This window comes from Lycorma delicatula, chromosome 3 (genome assembly GCF_047948215.1).
Source record: "Lycorma delicatula isolate Av1 chromosome 3, ASM4794821v1, whole genome shotgun sequence".
NCBI lineage: Eukaryota > Metazoa > Arthropoda > Insecta > Hemiptera > Fulgoridae > Lycorma > Lycorma delicatula.
The window spans coordinates 46,148,483-46,163,153 of record NC_134457.1 but is presented as its reverse complement, the minus strand read 5'-3'; the positions used below and the strand labels follow the sequence as shown (position 1 = coordinate 46,163,153).

Below are 14,671 nucleotides of genomic sequence, written 5' to 3'. Positions count from 1 at the left end.
ATATCAGTAAAACTCTAAAAAATCTTCTAAAGTAGTATTTGCTGTAAAGCACGGCCTATTTTATTTCGACTTATTCATACAATTTCATAAAACCTAAGATTAATTACTGTAGCGACTCTTATTTTGCTTTCCGGGGTAGGCCTACTCAAAAAACATACTAATTTTTATTATATTATTAATGTCATCAGTATATTGTATTCTCTAATTGTTTGATCGTTTTTTACACATCCTCAGTTAATTATTGTCTATATTTATCCTTTTTTTAATATTTTATTTATATAAATTTTACATTATCTTGCAATTTTACTATTATGGTATTTTTTTCATTTTACTGATCATTTTTGGGTTTTTATTTATTATACATAGCATTAATTAAATTTTAAACTATAGTTAAATGTTTTCATAAGTAGGCAATGATAAGAACTTTGTTTTCTTACATAATATGAATAAAAAATAAACACTGAACAAAAGAAAAATAGCCTTGCGTTGAATCTGATGCACGTGATCCTGTTTAAAAAAATTTTCAAAATTTGCTTCATGTAAATCACGTGCAACACATACGATCACGATTTTTTTTGTAAAAAAAAAAGAAAAAGAATATTTCCTATCCATAATTATGTTAAAGAATACTAGGTGAATTCAGTTTTAAAAAAATGATCAGGTCCGAACACGAAAGTATATATTGAAAAACTGCCTGGCAGTTTTACAATAGGTTATCACAAACTTGTACCGAAACAATAAGAGCAAATAACGTAAAGAGCAAACAAAACACTTGATATATAAAGTCAAAATGTTATCTCATTCCCAGCAATTTGTAAACAATGAATATAATGTAGTCGGTATAACACGCCATTGTCAGTATAACAAAACAATCTTACAATCTAATCTATAATCAATCAATTTCAAATTATCAGAACATTATGATGTTTCAGTAAATTAATTCATTAAATACTTCTCTGAAATACAGCACAAATAAAGACCTACCAGCTGTTACGGTTAGTAAGAGAACTAAAACAACCCTGTATTAAAACTTGTTTGCTTAAACAAATGTACATTATCTTAGTGACTTTTTTCTTTTTTTTAAAATAACAAACCAAAGTGAATTTAATACAACGCTTTTACTTGCCTTTTGTGATCAATTTCAGTGACTTTTGCGAGTACTTCCTAATCTCTTATTAATATTATTTCTGGAAGTTTTAACGAGATTATAAGATTCGCATTTATGTCGAATGATTTCAGTTTAGAGTTCTTTCAATGATAATCTGTTAACTCTTGAAAAATATATAATTTATCACATCAATTCATAAGGGGTTAAAAAGTGTTTTTACGGTTGTATCAATTACGTAGGTTGTTAATGAAGGTGGATTTGTAATATAATAATATATGCCTTAAGCATAAATTATTATATTACAATTATTATTATTAATAATAAGCTTTTGCACTACGCACCTACTATAAATATGCGGGCTGTTTATTCTGAGTCTGTCCATGCATGTTAGTATTATATGTATTGTTTTTTTTGCGTACAAATGCATCATTAAATGCGTGATTCCACTACAATTTCTAGTAAGGTTTTTATCAAAGTCTAGTTCACTCATTTTTTGTACTATAAAATAGGAAAACATTAGTAAAAATATTTTTTCTAATCTATACATTTTCTTTAAAAATCTTGAAAACCCTTTTTAACATGAATTTAAAAATATTACATTATTGAAATTATAAATGACTCATTTTCAATCACTTTTTTTAAACAACAATAACTAGATGTGTTGAATGTCGACAATTGACTTGGAGAGAAAATCCAAGAGTAGTTAACTCCTCTAAATTCAGTTTTATTTTGGTTGGCACCTTGATACTAATGGTGATAATGAAATTAGCTTTGTGAAAATTTATCATGCCTGACAGAAATAAAATCCAGAACCTCCAGAAGAAAGGTGAAGACGCTACCATTCGTCACAGAGATTAGCATTTACAAATTATTATTGTAGATTATTATTATTATTATTATTATTGTAGATTAGCATTTACAACAGACTTTTAGAGCTAATAAATCAGCCTCTTCTTCAATAGTATCTGATGGAAAAATTTTCAGAAATAAATAATGGGGAAGATGCTTTTTATTAACTGCAAGTTGCTTTAAATTGGAAACAATTGTATAACTGGACTAACACAATGTAAAAAAATATATTACACAAAGTAGTTTTAATAACCAAAATACCCTTATAAATTTAAGGCTACCTTCCTATTGCAACTAGTATTTATCTCCTTGTAGGGGGAAGAATAAAAAAAGTTGCGTTTGGTTAGTGATTTCTTCATGTTTCTGCTGAGTCACGTCCATTGTATCAATGCCAATCACGACGCGGCTCTATATATATATATCTAAAATTAGATAATCATTATTCATATCAGTCACCATATAATTTATTTTTTAAATTAAAAATGTATGTATAATTTTTGTAAAATTTAATAGCGCTTGATTACTGAATATTAACGTCGCGTAGTTTCTTTTGTATGCATCAGGACATACAAGAGATGCTTGTGAGTCGGTCGCTGGAACACTCGTACGCGCAGTTATACTTCAACTCTACAAGCTAACTGATATATAATTAGATGGTATGTAGCTAATGATATAGCGTTATAGTTGTCAGTTTACTAAAACGGGCGTTTTTAGTAAACTTTCATATTTAATCACTAGACTGTACACTGTTTTTTATTCGGTTTACTAAAACTGGATGTTTTTGTACAGTTAACATGCACAATACCTCATTTGTGGATTATTATTTATTACTTCATTTGTAAAAAAAAAAACATTGTTTTAAGAATACAAGTAATAAAAATTACACTTTTTTTCTTCAATAATTAAAGCAATAGTCATGCAAATAAGTAGTGCAACTACATTAAACATTGATTAATATTCAGTGGAAAAAGATATTGATGCAGATGATGGTCCAATGTCAGGTTATACATATAAGAAAGTAAGTCTTATTAATTTAATTTTGGTAATATGTTTTTTTGTGATTTCGTGGCGAGGTGCCTTGCCACGAAATCACAAAAAAAACATATCAAATTCATTCAAAATTAATATTTATTCATTTAATGATGTATTTTGGGTGTCGGAAAACAGAAAATTAGTAAACATTTACGTAGTGATACTAATAACACAACACAATGAAAATCGAAAAAAATACTTATATCATAGTGAAACACTATATTTAAAGATATAAACAAGAAAATAAATAATATAATCTAACAAAATTTAACCTCCGCTCGCTAACCTTGACTGATCAGCAGTAATGTTTTGATTATTTAAGTAATAAATAATTAATTAGGTTAGGTTCAGCTCTTGATGATTGCGGTTGCGTTTTTCTTGCTCCGAGTATTCGTGGTTATTAATGCAGTTTTCGTTAATAGTTCTGTTATTTTTTCGTTTTGTTGTTTAATGATGTTTTTAGTAATTCTGTTGCGTTTTTGTTTTTTTTTTATTTTTGTATCATAATGTAAATTTTTACTAATTTTCTATTTTCCACACCCAAAATACATCATTAATTGAATAAATATTAATTTTGAGTGAATTTGATAATGTTTTTTTGTGATTTCGGGATGAGGCACCTCAACTAAATAATTACCTTAATTTATTTTAGGGACATAGTTGTCAGATTTGGTTAAATTATAGACAAAATTAAGCTTAAATTTTAGAAAAACAAGAAAATGGAACGATTCTTTATTTCTTTAAGGAATAGAAATATTAAGAAAAAAGCAACAATTCATTTTTTATCATGAGGCAGTAAATAAACTTAATTCATGTTAATTTTTTATCATTAGGATAAACCTAAAAAAGAAAACGATTACGATGTACGTACTTTATTTAAGTATGTCAGATTAATAGGCATTTGTAGATTAATATCTACAAATTTTCCTTGATGTTTATGTAAAATATACCCTCTTATTTTGTCTGCTTCTTAAAAAGACTTTGCAAATGATGAATTTATTTTTTATTTATAATGCGCACTTATCTATCTCCTATTTTTTATACCATTCTATTGAGGAAGATGATTTTTTTTTGTTCTGAATAAACAAAAGACCGATTAATAGCAACCAAATTTTTACTCATGTTTCTTGGCAAAACTGAGAAGGTTTTTGGATATATTATTATTCTCGAAAAAAATATGTATGTAGTAGTGGACATTTGCCGGTTGAAGTAAAAATATTAATGAATTGAATTAATGAACTGTGAACTGCGAGACACTATCACTGAGTGAGCTGGGTTTGAACCGATTGATATGAATTTAAACACTTTCTGCTTAGCAACAATGAACTTCACAAATGGCAAATGGCTTCACAAATTGCTTCACGAATGGCGAAGAAAGTGAGCTCTGCTGCCATTGGGTAAGCCGGTTGGCTCCGGGATTTGTCTGGGCTGATCTGAGCCTGTAGGGTCCAGGTTCTGGCTACATGGGCCAGCTAGTGTTAATACAAGATTAAAATGTATAACATACGCGCGCGCGCACACTCACACATACGCCCCCCACACACACATACACACACTCACTCACTCACTTACTCAAACCAAATAATTAGAATTACTATATCATAAACTTTACAGAAATTTTTTTTCGAATTCATTAACCAAATTTCGTTTGCTCATTTATCAAATTTTTATTATTTAAGTATATATAATATTTTTCTATAATATTTGTTTTATGAAGATTATTGGAATATTCAAGAATATTAATAAAATTATCTGGGTTGTAATTATGATTATTTATGTTTACCAAATTGGATCGTTTTTTATGTCTCTTATTTACACAATCAATGTGTTCATTAATTCTAATCGAAAAAGATCGGTTTGTTATCCCGATATATTCCAGGTCGCAATTTGTGCATTTTAAACTATATACTCCCTGTTTATCTAAATTAAATTAATTGTTATGTTTTACTATTCTAATAGGATCTCTGATATTTATATTGTTAATTATTTTATTATTGGTTGTATATGAAGTTTTTAATTCAAAAGATTTAAATATTTTATTGAATTTTTTGTAATTTATATTGTATTTAGTTTTAACATAACGAATAATGAAATAATTAACTACATAAACAACAGAGATCCTATTAGAATAATAAAACATAACAGTAAATTTGATTTAGATAAAAAAGGAGTATATAGTTTAAAATGCGCAAATTGCGATCTGGAATATATCGGGAAGACAAACCGATCTTTTTCGATTAGAATTAATGAACACATTAATTGTGTAAATAAAGAAAATAAAGAACGATCCAATTTGGTAAACATATCTTAGAAAATAATCATAATTACAACCCAGATAATTTTATTAATATTCTTGAATATTTCAATAACCTTCATTAAACAAATATTACAGAAAAATATTATATACTCAAATAATAAAAATTTGATAAAAGAGCAAACGAAATTGAAAATGATTTATTATTCAAACAGATATTAAACAATAATTTTGATTCTTAGGTTGGTTATACTGCTTCATGCTAATGAATATAATAACTGAGACCTTCATACTGACATAACGGATAACATTTGCATTATTTTACCTTTTGACGATCAATTGTTACATTTATAATTTTTATTTTTAAAATTCAAGTTAGTGTAATTAATGATATCTGAAGTAAATAATTATAATAAACACATCAATGTGCCTGAGGATGGATTAATAATCCGAAAGCGCTCGAACATACTATTAAAGATTGCTGGTAAGTGGAAACTATTATATAAATAAATTATATATCAATACCAACGGGCCATGATTAATAAGATGATAAGATTTACCTGTTAGTAAATGCTATGTGATTACTTATGAAATGAATTTTCAAGGTACTTTGCAGCTTTTGGATTCGTATTGATAATTTCTTATCTTGGAATTTTTGACTACCTTATCTCCACCGACCTCCTGGATGGAGTGGTAGCATCTCTGCCTTTCATCCGGAGGTTCTGGATTAAGTCGTGGTCCGGCATAGCATTTTTTACACGCTACAAAATTCGTTAACATTATCACATCAAAACATATTGTTATGTAAATAAATAAATAAACATGTTTAAAAATGTTTATATCTAGATATATTCTTTATAAATCTGTAGTTAAAAATAAATAGTCTTAGTCTGAGGTACTAGTTGGTAATACTACATAAAATTTTATTTCTCTAGATCCTTAAAATAAATTTTAGGTGTAAGAAATACTTAAAAAGTACTAATTAGTTGGTAATAATTTTGTCTCTTCTAATTTTGCTTGATATGAATTTTAAAAAAATAACGTGGAGTAACATGTATGAAAAATTAATTATTTTGTGTGTGATAACAAAATATAAAGAAGTAAATAAAGATGCTATTTACTATTAGTAAATAGTAAGTTGAATTGATTATTATTAACCTTAATGTAACCTTAATGTAATAACTCTATTTTTAATTTTTTAGTATTTTAAAACACTTTTATAATTATAAAAAGTATTTCAATGCATAAAATATTTGCATTTATTTCTTTAAGATTTGACTATCTATGATATAATTTAAATTAGCAGATAAAAAGAAATACAACCTTGTATGTATATTTTTTGCATTGATTGTATTTTTTTAACAAAAATTTAAGATTTATGTTAGCAGTTCATACATTTATTTTCAATTATAAAAATGAATCTTGAATCGCGTGTTATGTAATAACACGTGTAATATACATAACACGCGATTCAAGATTCATTTTTATAATTGAAAATAAATGTATGAACTGCTAACATAAATCATAAATTTTTGTTAAATTCTCTGCTTCTGTATAATACTTTTAACAGTCAATATTATAGTTCATTTAACTATATAAAAAAATGAATTTTCTAATATACCAGATTTTATTAAATGTGAAAATAAAAATGTAGTTCACCATTGTTTTTTGTATATGAAATGATAGTAATAAAATATAATTCTGTTTGTTGTATGTTGTGTAAAAATGAAATTTTAACCTAGGTACATATGATATATGTATATATATATATATATATATATGATTTGCATTTAATCTTTTTTAATACTTGTATTAATCTTAACGTGGAACAATCTTCAAAACTAATGTTTTTGTGTTTATATTCTTTTATTTGATAATTAAGTATTTTCTATTAAATAATTAACCTTTAAATTCTTATACATAATTGTGTTTTTTTTATTTTTTTATTTTTTGGGCTGAAGTTTTTTGACTATATTATTTTTGTTTTTCCATTTATGTCATTCTGTGACAGTTGTTTACTTTAACAATTAAAGATTAAATGAGCTATGTTTACTAATTAATGTAAAATAGATTATAAACTGTGAAACCTGTTAAAAAAATTAATTTAATTATTTAAAAAAACAAAGGTTATTCAAACTGGTTTTTATTTTATCTGCTAAAGTATATTTAATTTTTCAGAATTAAAAAAATAATTATTCAAATATTTTTATTTTTTTAAATACAATTTTTTTCTTCTATAAAAATAATTGCTCACTTTTCAGTATTATCAGTTTTAGATATATTTACATAACAGTAAAATTTTAGTATTTTTTCTTTTTAATTTGCGATTTTTAATTTTTTTAGAAAAAAAATCTGATAGGTAAACTATTGTTAATTTGGAATTTCTGAAAACTAATGAAATAAGTAATAAAATAATGTAATCCTCATGATTGATTATAAGCAGTGTTAACAAGTTGAATTTATAAATGTTAGAAAATCTATACAGCAATTGGCTTCCTATATAATAAATAGTTTAACCTTTTATACCGGCACAATGATTAATTACCAAATCTTTGTGGGTTTTTATTTAATTTTTTATATTTTTAATAAATTGTTTTCCAGCTTTCCTATGCAATCATAACGTCTCAAAAATTATGGAAAATATAAATGAGAATAAAGTGATTATAATTCCAAAGGAATATCTTCAATATTTTTTTGGACAAGCTATATTTCAGTAGAGTTCTATATTACAAGTTGCTTGCCTTACACTGTGTAAATATAGTAGATTGGAAATTATAGATAACTGAAAGTAATTTAAATCAAATAAAAATGAAAAGCTTCCTTTGATGAATTCAAAATGTGCTGTTTTTTTCCTGCTGCCCATAAAAAATGAAGCGTGTAATATGGATAGAGAAGGTCTACTGTCATAATGTAGACAGCATTTATGACAGTAATGTAATAAGCATTATATTTTATACCGAAATTTTGTGGTCTATGTTATCTTGTTGCAGGTAGGACATTAATTAGTGAAAAATTTCCATATAGTTTTGGTTTAGCGCTTCATTAAAATCATTCTGTATAGAAGTAGATTTTTCATTCATTCGGTTTACAGATAGTTAATTAAAGCATTTGGTATTACAAAGTAAATTTTTTAATTTGTGTAAACATATTTCCACTTAACAACAATTTTTTTTAACGTATTATCCAAGCACTTTCAAAGTCATTTCTTCATCATCAGGGATTATTTAAAACTATGAATTTGTATCCGTTCATATAGTGTTATATGTATGATTATAATTAAAACTGTAATTTTCATAACAGTCGGTCGTCAATAATTAAAATAAGTTATACGTTAAGTAAAATACAATGTCATGTCACTAGGATGTTTACGACTTTTATAAAATATGAAAACCTAATAATTATTCTATAATTTGTTTTAAGAGAATATCATTATCAAATCTGATTTAATCGTTCATTAATTTATTTTTATTCATATATATATATGTATGTAATTTCAACTTTATGATAGTTTTATGATAATTGTTAATGTATTCTAATATTTTTAAAAATTCGGTTATAATTATGTCCATTCTTTGGAATGTGTTAAGCGAAGTTACATTGTTCTTTATTATTTTTAGTTATGCATCTAATATGCTCTTTAATTCTGATTGAAAATGAGCGATTTGTCATTCCAATATATTTAAGTTCGTAGTTTTCGCAACTAAGACTATACACTCCTTGTCTTTGTAAATTATATTTATCATATTTTATTGAAGGATCCTCGTTATTTATATATTTTATTATTTTGTCGGTTGTATATACTGTTTTTAATTTAAATGTTTCAGATATTTTATTAAATTTACGTTGTATTATGTTTATTTTATGTTTATGTTGTATTCAATCTTGGCGTATTTATTTATTGTGTTATTTATTAGTTTTATTTTCTCCTTTATGTATATTTTATTTTTTATTCTGGTATATAATTAATTTATTTATAGTATCATATACATTATTTAGGACAATATATTTAATGTTATTTATTTCGCTATATAATTTTATACTAATGTATTTTAAGTATTTTTTTATTCCTCTGTAGATTAATGAGTTGCCATTTTTTGATTCGAAGGATAAAAATAGTTGAAGTGAATTGTGGTATCCAGTTTGGTTGGCTTTCTACATATGTCTATATCGATTTTATTATTAATAAATTTTTTGTTGAATTTTATGTCTAAATAGTCAGTGCTATTATTATTTTCTCTGTTTAAAGTAAATTTAATATCATTATTTAAAGAATTCATTTCTTCAATTTTTTTGTTTTCTTCATTATCAACTTGTTTATATATTATTAAAATGTCGTCTACATACCTTTTACAAAAAATAATTTGATGTTTATTGATTATATCGGGTAGAAGTGTATTCTCTAGACATTCATAAATATATTAGCTAAAATAGCGTTGAGTGGAGATCACTTACTTAGACCCTTTTCTTTTTATAATATTTATTATTATATCTTTAAATAGTTATATTTAATACATAATTCTAGTAAGTATATTATTTCATGTATTATATTATTATCTATTTTCAATTTGTTGAGAGTATTATTAATTATAATTATGGTTTTATTGTTGTCAATATTTGTGTACATAACCTTTATATGTAGTGTTATAAGTATATAATAGTGTATATGTTACGGTAAAACCCCGAATACCGGTAAATATTAAGTGTTACCGGTAAATTCTAACATTTACCAAGTCACTTGGTAAAAGTCCGAAAAAATCTTGAAAACACATTTATTTCGGACTTTTACCAAATAGTTTTGGTCATTATCGACATTTACCATAAACTGTTGGTAAAAGTTGACAATTCTGTATTATCTATATTTATTAATAATTAAAAATTATTAATTTATTTAATGATAAAATTATTTATATTATTAATTATATTTATTAGTTCGTAACTATTTTTTAAACTATATTTGTTTTCAATTTTAATGTATTCTTTTAATTTATTAGATAAAAATTTTTTCTTAATTGATACGTAGGTGTGTTAATATACTTTATAAGAGGTCTCATGGGTATGTTATCTTTATGGATTTTAGATAATGCTTTTAGTATTGGAGCATTGGTATTAGTTATTTTAAAATATATTTGGTGTATTCATCCTTGAATATGTATTTACTTTTTTTAATATTAGATGTAATTTCTTATTTAATTTTCTTAGTGGGATCTTTTATTCCTTTAAATTTATTGTCTTCTATAAATTTGTTTGTGTATCTATATAAACATTATCATTGATGATAACGTGAGTGTTGGTTTTGTTTGTCTGATTTGACTATAACTGCATTATTATTTTTTAATTTGTTTTTTATACTTCTATAAATGTTATAGTTTTTATTGGAATGTTTATTTTTGTCATTTAAATTTTTATTGTTTTTAATATTATCTATTACATTTATAAAATTATTTCTTAGTTTGTTTATATTATCTATGTTATCAATGTTGAATAAATTATTTTCTACATCGATAATCGTATTTTTGATAACCTTATTCTTCTTTAAGGTTTATTTTTTCGTCTGTAATCATCCCGCCTCCCGGAGCCGGATCCGCAATTACGCATAAACTCAGCTCCGAGGAGTGCCTTCGCCTCAAACTACCTCGGTAGGTCGCTAGGCCCCACCCAGGTAGCCGGGACTCCGTCTTGTGTTACATGCCATGCCTCTAGCGGGGGAACCCCAAGGGATTCCCCCGCTGGGACTCCGGTCTTAACGCCTAGCCTCTAATGAAGAACCCCCAGAGTGATCCCCACCGGGACTACGGTCTTGCATTTCCTCTCCCCAATGACGTCTGCAAGGGAGTCCCCATCCGATCATTAGTGGTGAGACGCCGGAACCTCCCACCCCTCCCGGATGGGGCTGAACCCTACAGACTCCGCAGCTTCGTTGTGCAAACTCCAGCTGATTCATGACGTGGGCGAAGTCGCTTTACATCCACGGCCTCCAGGCGCATGTCCATGCAATTTGCATGTGAAATACCGAGGCTGCTGCATACAGTCTTTTCGCAAGTGGCCAGGCTCGCCTGAGGTAAAGCAATGGTCTCTGCGATCCGGTCCAAGACACAATTTGGCCCTGTAGCCTGGCTTCCAGCACCGAAAACATAAGTCATCAAAGGTGCGCCTTATCATCCGGCAGGCCACCCACTCAATTCGAATTCGTCCATCGGACAGAAGCTTGTTCGCCAAGAGGGCGGCACTGCCATGGTGACCACTTGCGTCGCTCCAAATTCCGGCCGCATGGATAGTATATTTAGTGAGACCGACTCTCCTGTAACCTGACGAAGTTCCTTTAGGAACTCGTTCTTTGTATTTAAGGTTCGTAAATTAAATAAAAACGCGTGTTTAATAATATTAATCTTTTCCTTATTAAATTCGATGTCTGTAGTATTTACTATATCATCTCCAAATCTGTGTTAATGATTAATAGTATCGTTTGATATTATTATGTTTTATCTGTTTATTTATTAATTATTTATTTTATTATTTAATTTAATATTCATTAATTTTTTCATTTTAACCACTTCGTAAAAAATTACATTACCCAACTCAAATATCAGGTCTGCGTGCAATATGTATAATTCTAAATTTAAATTTTGTTTTATTATACATCCATTTTTAGATAAATTAGCTGCTTTAGTATTAATTTAATTGTTTTACTAGTACAATTAGGTATTATTTTATGATTTAAACATTTTTTATTAAATTTTATATTTGAAATTGTTTTGTGTAATTTAAATTAGAAAATTTAATTGCCATTTTATGTTGTTTATGGTTTAGATTTAATTTTCTTAACGTCTGGCACCGTTGGTATTGATATAATTTGTATGAACAATATATTTTCACTTACTAACAATTTTTTAATGTATTATCCAAGCGCTTTCAGAGTCATTTCTCCATCATCAGGGATTATTTATAATTATTTATAATTGTATCCGTGCATATAGTATTATATGTATGATTGTAATTAAAATTAAATTGTAATTTTCATAAGTAATTAAAATAAGTTATACGTTAAGTAAAATAAAACGTCATGTCAGTAGGATGTTTATGAAGTTTACGAAAACAAGGAGTCTTAGTTGCAAAACTGCGAACTTAAATATATTGGAATGATAAATCGCTCATTTTCAATCAGAATTAAAGAGCATATTAGATGCATAGCTAAAAATAATAAAGAACAATGTAACTTCGCTAAACACATTCTAGAGAATGGACGTAATTATAACCCAAATGAATATTTTTAAATATTAGAATACACTAACAATTATCATAAAACTAGCATGATGTTGAAATTACATATATATTCGAATAATATATATGTAATTAAATAATATATAGTTCGTTCATTAATCTAAATTAATGAACGAACAAATCAGATTTAATAATGATATTCTCTTAAAACAAATTATACAATAATTATTAGGTTGGTAATACTTCATTTCATATTCCATAAAAGTCGTAAACGTCCTACTGACATGACATTGTATTTTACTTAACATATAACTTATTTCAATTATTGACGACCGACTGTTATGAAAATAACAATTTTAATTTCATTTTAATTTTATTCATGCATATAATTTTAGTTTATAAAAGAAAAAGACTTTTAAACATAAAGTAGTTTTTTTTACAGAATAATTTAGAAAAACAATTTTTTACATAAATTTTATTTTAATTTTTAAAACTGTCCGTATTTAAGTAAAATGAATAAGATTGGATAAGTTATAAATATATATATTTTTTTATTTTTTTATTTACTTGAATAAAGTTACCATTTTGTTTCTCTTAATTTGCAAATTATATAAATATCCTTTTGTTTGAAAAGGATTTTTATCTATAGGTTAAACTGGTATACATTTAGAATATTCCCACGTGTTATAATGCTCTTTCATTATTATATTAAAATTTAAAATATGAAGACAAACGTTTTGTCCAAGAATATATATATATATATATATATATATATATATAAAATATAATTATTTATATACGTATACATTTATAGGAATAATAATGTATTATAAAATGTATTATATATTTATTTATGTATAATTATTATCAAGCAGAAGAAATTAATGTTAAGTTTGTTGTTGAAGAATTAAAACATGTATTGTATATCTTCCATTGTGCTCTCTATATAAATAGATACAGCAATAAAGGGAATTGTTTAACTTATATTATTATCTCTTATTATCATCCTTTTGAGGGTTGTTCCAGTATTATTGCCTTAGGTAATACATTTTCCTGAATATAGTTTTTAAAGATATTAATTTTTTTAATAGTTAAAAACCTTTTATTCATAGCTTTGTACCTGATATGCATTTCTATTTAAAAATTTGTTTGGTATATAACAAAGAACGTATGCCTTTTAAGATGTCACATATTACCACATATTCTTAGATGCCACACATATTCTTCTTAGCGGTATAAAATTCGGTGTAAAATAGATGTAAAAGTCTTCTCAACTATTTTAAATGTTGTTATTGTGTGTTTCTACATGAGTTTATACATTGAACGATGCGTTATTAAAAGTTAATAATTCATCGTAATCAGTGATTAACAATTATATAGAATTGATAAAAATAATTGTATTCAAATTAAAATTTTGTTTGCATGCATAGCTGAGCAAGATATGACAATTATGAAAATTTTTAAAGAGTACAATGCAACATTTTTTTAGTAGTGCATAGATGTGATTAAATAAAGATCAACTTTTTTTGTCAGAGTCAAAATAAAAATTAATTTATTATAGTAAAGAAGTTGCATGTTTTCATGTACTTTACACAGACTTGCACTACTGTAAACATTTTACTAAACATTTTGTGGATAGAGCGAGTTATATATATATCCATCATTTACTTTTCTGAGCCATTGACCTCCCTGTCAGAGTGATCCATTACCACCTAAGTTTCTAACTACTATTGTTTTCTTTGCAAATTGTAGATTTAGTTAATTTACTTCGGTAATTTACTAATTTTCACTATTAACATCAAACTGCTTTACTGGCAACATCAGAGTTACGCAAAATTTGAGAAATCTGAATTTTATCATTTTTTATTTCTTCCATACAATTGTTCATAACAAACAGAAAGGTTGGCACTTATACTGTAAAAGATTACTGCTATATTAAGCTAAAATTTACTCTTAAAAATACAAAAAAAAAAAAAAAAGAAAAATGCAGGTCAGTATGGTTTAGTATAAACTGAAAACACTGTCACATTAGAGAACATTATTTCTACAGTTCATTATTTCTTACAGATTAAGAACGATTTACAAATTTTTATTACACATTACACAATAAAACCTGTATACGAAGAGGCTGTTCAGAAATTTTCCAACCTGATAAAAAAACCAAATTATCAGAATTTTTATTTTTCAACATAGATACCTTGCAATTCAAT

At 26.1% G+C, this 14,671-nt stretch overlaps 1 protein-coding gene across 5 annotated transcripts in view; it reads left to right on the top strand.

The window, feature by feature from the left end:
• Nucleotides 1-5,540: 5,540 nt before the first annotated feature.
• Nucleotides 5,541-14,671, top strand: part of LOC142321559 (putative pyruvate dehydrogenase E1 component subunit alpha, mitochondrial) — a 62,105-nt gene continuing 52,974 nt past the window's right edge. For 4 of the 5 annotated variants that reach the window (XM_075359738.1, XM_075359736.1, XM_075359737.1 and 1 more), the window contains exon 1: nucleotides 5,543-5,727. The gene's annotated coding sequence lies outside the window, so the exon portion shown is untranslated. Of the gene's footprint in view, nucleotides 5,728-14,671 lie in introns of all 5 variants that reach the window. The other variant, XM_075359739.1, reaches the window with a different exon arrangement.